The following is a 6,660-nucleotide window of genomic DNA, read 5'->3' as shown; positions in this document are numbered from 1 at the left end:
AAAAAAAAAAAAAAAAAAAAAAAGAATATTGAGCCAAGTTCCCTGTGCTACACAGTAGGTCCTTGTTAGTTATCTATTTAAAATAAAGTAGTACACACTCTTTTAAGAATGATAAAATGAAGGATTTGGTTTCTATTCCTTAAGACAGCAGTCAAGGGACCAAATTAAAGTTTGTTGCTTATTCTCTTCATTCCTCCTCTCCTCATCCAGATTCCCTCCTTCCCTGTTCTCGTTTCATGGTTACAAATAAGGGGTGGAAATTGGATTGGGAAGCTCAACACAAATCTGGGAGAATTGATTTCCCCAAAAGGACTGCACAGGTAGCCAACCCTGCCACTGGCTTAAGAATAGCTAGACATGAGTTCTGCCTCATGATGACTTTGAGAGGATTGGGAGAGATTGGCCTAGAGATGGAAAATTAAGAGATGGAATAAGTAATAGTCTCATATTTGGGCTAAATTATTCCTTTCGTGTCCATTTACCACAGGAGATTTTGAAACGGTAACTCTTAGGCATATATGACACAGTTTAGAGTGAGAGAGGGCAGTAAGGGCGCTTGGGAGATAGTCCTCCAAAGGAGCATTTCAGGAAGTAACATTTTCTTTTGGTGACTTCCAACCTAATAAATTTCTAGTTTCCCTGTAGCAGCAGTTTTGAAGTGTGATTTGAGAACTCAGGGAGTCCCAGAAAAACCCTTTCAGAGGGTCTGTAAGATCCTCCTTTTACTAACTACATATCTATGTGAAGCCGGCTTTTATTCATACACTTCAACCAAAGTAAAATATGGCAACACATTAAATGCAGAAGCCAATGGGAGAATTTAGCTGACTCCTATTAAGGCAGGCAGTAAAGATATTTTGCAAAAATGCAGAAGCATTACCGCTTTTGTCACTTTTTTCATAAAAATGTAATTTATGCTAACATATAAAGGCTCATTACTGTTAGTTTAAAATTAATAATAAATTAAAAAAAAATTTTCCTGGGTTTTAATTTCTAAAACAGTAGATATCAATAAATATAGGTCATGTAAACAAAAGCTCTTTGGGGTCCTTAGTAATTTTTAAGAACCCTTTGGAAAAGAAAAAAAAGAAAGAAAGAAAGAAAGAAAGAAAAGGGACTTCCCTGGCGGCCCAGTGATTAAGAATCCACACTTCCACTGTAGGGGGCGTGGGTTCCATCCCTGGTTGGGGAACTAAGATCCTACATGCCAAATGGTACGGCCGGGGGTGGGGGGGACCCTTTGGGTTGTGTTGGTTATCTAGTGCTATATAATAAGTTAGTAGAAAACATAGTTATTGAAAACAGCAAACATTTATTATCTCACAGTTTCTGTCAGGAATTTGGGAGCGGCTTAGCTGGGTGGCCCTCAGTCTCAAAGAAATTTTGGTCAAGGTGTTACCTGGAGCTGCAGTCCGCTGAGTGTTGACTGAGACTGGAGGGTCCACTTCCATGGTGGCTCATTTACAGATGGAGCAAGTTAGTGCTGGTTGGTTGTTTGAAGGAGGCCTCAGTTTCTCACCACACGGACCTTCTGAGTGCCCTCACAACATGACTGCTGGCTTCCCCAGAATAAGTGAGCCAGGGAAGAGAGCAAGGAGAAAGCTGAGATGTCTTTCACGACCTAGTCTTGGAAGTGACATACTGTCACTTCTGACATATTCGATTTGCTAGAAGCAAGTCACCAGTGCTAGTGCACATTCAAGGGGAGGGAAATTAAGCTCCACCTCTTGAAAGGAGCAGTATCGGAGTTTGTTGACTTTTTAATTTATTTATTTTTATTTATTTATTTATTTATTTATTTATTTATTTATTTATCTTTTGGCCGTGCCACACGGCATGTGGGATCTTAGTTCCCCAAACAAGGATCGAACCTGGGCCCCTTGCAGTGGAAGCACAGAGTCTTAACCAGTGGACTGCCAGGGAAGTCCCTGGACATATTTAAAAACACCGCAGGGGTCCTGGCACCAAAATACTCTGAGAACCATTTCCATATACCACAGGGGTTCTTTGGGAAATTTTTTGTCTTTCTGGGAAGACAAAATTAGGCCATTTCTCTAGGCCCTCTTTAGCCCCTGTCTGTCCTTTGTCCATTGCTCTCCATTGCTTTCACTCTTTGCCCAATCCACCTGAGGAATTAACCTCACCTATTGACCTTTAACTAGTGGAAACCTCTTGCATATTGCGCTGAAGTGAGGAATTTATATAATATTACAGATTAATTATTTATAAATAATATATAGAGTAAAATAGAAATTATAATTAATGTTTGCTTTATATATTATTATTTTATATTACATTTATAGTATATTAATAAAATATTATTTTTATATAGCATTATTATATATATATTATATATTGTTCAACTCAGCAGAAATTTGGGAAACACCTATTATGTGCCATAATGTATACTGTGCACTGGAAATCAAGACACAGTCTCTGCTCTCCGAATCAGTCTAGTGTGGAAATAGACTTAAATAGCGATCATTTCAAAACAGCTTTGTAAATGCAAAGAGGCAGCCTACAGGGAAGGAGAGAACCTCTGCCCAGGTATAGTGGAGGCTTCATTGAGGATGTGGTGTATTAATTTGTAACAGAATCACGTGCAAAGCTTTTTCAAAATAAACACAGTATTCCAGTCGCATTTTGAGATCACCCTGTCAACCTAGACACATTGATAAGTAAATAGGACGTTCGTTTATTAAGGTCCTGCTGCCATGGCTTCTATCTTGGGCTCTATGGGACCTCTTCCCTTTCGCCTTACCAGGGAGGGCTCTGTGGATGTTGATTCCTCCAGGGAAAGAAAAAACCGGTAAATGAGTTTTTGGCTAAGCACCCAGATTTGACACTTTGTTTAGATTCGTTTTTGAATTTGTTGCTAACCCCCAAAGAAAAGAAAGGATAGTAAGAAAAATTGCAAAAGCCCGTAGACTTAAGTAAGTGGTAGTCAGGCAGGGCTCCTTTGGGTGTTGGGAACATGAGCCCACCCCATGGTGTTTCTCATCTTTTTTGCACACTGACGCGAAACTGAGATGGAGCCCTTCCTTCTGAATTCTCTGGCAGAATAAGAAAATAAAACAACAGGAGAGTGTCTGATTTCGTTTAACTCTGTCAAATAGCATTGTAAACCCTCCTAGGGAGAGTGGAGAATAGGGGATTAAGATGATCTCTTGCTAAATGCACTGCCCCCTGCAATCTGATGTGGCAGAGTGTTAGAACCTCTATACGTTTCTCAGTGCACAGGATTTCACACTGTCCAAAAAAATATATGTACCTCCAGCATCCCTCGCACCCATGCTCCAGTTCCATCCTCCGTGGTTAAGAATATGATAATTAGAAAGGAACCCTATTGTAGCATTCAGTCTGTGGAGGTTGTGAGCAAGCTGTCTGAACCTGATTATGAGTTGAAAAGCCCCGTTGCCTTATTAAAATAAAAACACACAAAGAAACGCAGGATTCCTTTGGTAGCATTCAGAAGTCATCTGTTTGTTTTGTCTGCCCCCAACTGGGTAGTTTGCAACACACAACTAATCTTAGAAATAGCTTAGTTCAATTTAAAGGCGATTTGATACTCAACTGGTGGCCTAAGTATGGGACTCAGCATTTCTTTCGGATACAAGTATTGAAAATATCTGTCCTCAGATTTAAAACAGTGAGGGTAGGACAAGATGCATAAGTAGTACGATCAGAATAAAAGAAATGGCATTTTCACAGGCCTTTCCAACGCTAATATTTTCAGCTCCTCTCAGATGTCAGGCTTTCCCTCCTTTGCCCTATTGAATGTCTCTTTCACCACTTCCCTTGTCATTTGCATATCGCCCATAAAGTTTGGTATTTTATGAAATGAGCAATATCTTTCCCTTTTCCAAACACAAAATCTGTAGTTGAATATAGTCCATTCAGCATCTACACACCGAGCTTCTGGCCCAGATGCTAACCTGTGAGAAAGTCACACAGTCCCTCCACCCTTGTGAAAGTATATCTACGTATTCCAGCCTTCCCTGTCCCGCACCCCCCCTCCTCCCTTTCCTCTCTGACTTGGTCTAAAGGGGCAGTGGATTAGGTGACACTAGTAAATGACCTAGAAAGAAAAGAACAAAAGCTGATCTCAGCTTCCTGGTCCAGAATCAATGCTTAGTCCCACTCCCTCAGACTGCTGCCTTCCACCCTCTGAACACAGCAAAGTATGTCCTGAGTGAATCGTCGAGTTTCAGCTCTGGTACAAGTCATTCTGCCCTAAATAGGACTCTACTTCTTTCAACTTTTGTGAACACCATCTATGCTGGTGTAAGGATTAGGCTCTGAGGGCTACGAGAAGCTCCTAACCTAGTTAGGGGGACAGACACACAAATAATTTTGATGCATTGAGGGGGTGAGTGCCAAAACAGAGCTATGTACAGAAGAGTGGCAGCCTCATAGATGGGAAGGTTAGCAGCTCTCCTGCGAAAAGGTAACTCTTGAGCTGGGCCTTGAAGGAAGAGTAGAAATTCAACAGATGGAGGAGGGAAACGAGGGTAAAGGGAACAGTATGAGAAAAAGTATGGGCTAGTCTCTGGAATGTAGAAAATTATAGCTTGGGGTCAGGCCATGAAAGGTTCTCTGCAGCAGAAGTAAGTATGATTCTGCATCATTCTAATGATAAATAGTTTATGGGCTTTTCTGTGTTTTTAACTTAAAAAAATAATGAGCTCATATTATTTTATATTAAGAAAAGTAAGATCCTTAATGATAAAGGAGCAAAGTTCAGGATCTGCAGCTGGGGATGAAAGGCTGCTTTTTACTTGCAGTGGTTTCCAATTAATGCTGCTTTGATGCCTGCCCAAGCAAATCATTGCAAGAAAGCAAAGGGAATCCCCTCGGCCACAACCCAAGAAGGGGTCGCTTCTCTTGAGGATGGTGGGAGCCCCCCAGGGAAGATCACGTGCGCCTAGCTGCAGTATTTCAAAATGGCTCGTGCATGCAAAGGGGCCCTGTCCTTTAGTTCCACATTTAACACATTGAAGAGACTCTTTTTCCTGAGTAGACTGCTGTGAGCAAGCATTGGGTTTGTCCCAAGTGAGAGCTGTAGGGTTCACTATTTATATGTCAAATGGTATGTTTGGCATGTATGATTAGAATAAAGTGGAATTCGAATCAAAGAACATTCCCTTCAATCAAACTGTTTTCCCATCCTGGGCAACTAATTATCCAAACTTTTATCCTTTTTTTTTTTACCGGAGACAGTTCAGTTGAGCAGACTGCCTTAGTTCATGGGTGGAGATTCTTTTGTTGTCTGTCATGGGTTACTAGCACAAAGAAAAGAAATCTGGACTGAGTCATACATGGGTAATTAATATGTCACTTAATTTAGTTTCAGGTATCTTTCTTCAAAGAGATAAATAGAAATATATTCAACTCACCTCCTTTTAAAGTTATAAGCAGGGAGATAGAAAGCTTTATTTAAGAAAAGGGAAAAATAAAATACACTTAATTCCCATGCCAGAACAAGTTTAGGAAGGAGTGACAAAGAAGAGAAGAAATAAGACAGGCGCAGTAAACCCAGTAGGCAGTAAACTGTGCCTGTCACACTCTGCTGCTTTCAGGGCTGTGATGTCAGAGGACGTTATTACCTGTTGTCGCCCTCTTTTGAAAAGCTCATTAACTCTCCAACAGTTTAGAAAGTCTTCTACCCTGAAAAATAGGATGTCTGGCTTTCCTTTCAAAAATCGAAGTTTCTTTGGAAACCAAAATTTGTTTTCTCACGGTATTTAGAAGCTTTTGCGTGAAGGAATGGCCTGCACCGTAACATTGTATTTGGGGACTCAGAAGTATTGGCCAGTTTGCTAAATGTGCTGGAGCCCTGCTCCTCGTTGTCACAGAAGTGGCTACTGCCTCATCTCACAGGTCCTGGGAATTACTTGAGAACCAGCATTTATTTCATTATTTTGATGTTCTTTTCTCTTTTTTTTTTTTTTTTTTTTTGGCGGTACGTGGGCCTCTCACTGTTGTGGCCTCTCCCGTTGCGGAGCACAGGCTCCGGACGCGCAGGCTCAGAGGCCACGGCTCACGGGCCCAGCCGCTCTGCGGCATGTGGGATCTTCCCGGACCGGGGCACGAACCCGCGTCCCCTGCATCGGCAGGCGGACTCTCAACCACTGCGCCACCAGGGAAGCCCTTGATGTTCTTTTCTAATCAAATCTACCTGGGATTCTAGGTGGGTTCTGATGGGAGTAATATACACTGAGAACCAAAAAGAACTCAGTGAACAAGCCTATCAAGAAGAATAGGTTTTAGAGAAATAAACATAAAACTTTACTGGAGAGGAAAGTCTAGAAAGGAAATATATCCAAATATTAAGTGTGATTATCTGGCTGGTAGCGCTATAAATAAGGTTTTGTTCCCCCTTCTGTTTTTCTATATTTTATAAATTCTCAATAGTGACCATATATTTCTTTTATGATGAGAAGAAAGCAGACTTCATTTTATAAGATGAAGGAAGAAATAGATTTTAACCACTATTTGCAGCTCTTGCAGTGCTGAAGCTGTGGCCCTTATAAATTTCTTTTCTCACCCTTCACCCGGGCCATTGTTTCATGTCCATCCAAACCTGGCTCTTTCCCAGCTCTCCTGATCGTCTCTTTCCGCTATTCCAAGGAGTATCTCTCTCTTGTAGACAAAGCCTCT

At 41.1% G+C, this 6,660-nt stretch overlaps 1 protein-coding gene across 3 annotated transcripts in view; it reads left to right on the top strand.

The window, feature by feature from the left end:
• Nucleotides 1-6,660, top strand: part of GPC3 (glypican 3) — a 452,076-nt gene that overhangs the window by 281,803 nt on the left and 163,613 nt on the right. The window lies entirely within an intron of this gene.

The sequence above is a fragment of the Lipotes vexillifer genome, unplaced genomic scaffold, assembly GCF_000442215.2.
Source record: "Lipotes vexillifer unplaced genomic scaffold, Lipotes_vexillifer_v1.1 scaffold481, whole genome shotgun sequence".
Classification (NCBI taxonomy): Eukaryota; Metazoa; Chordata; class Mammalia; order Artiodactyla; family Lipotidae; genus Lipotes; species Lipotes vexillifer.
Note: the sequence above shows the minus strand (reverse complement) of the source record. Positions and strands in the feature narration are given on the sequence as shown.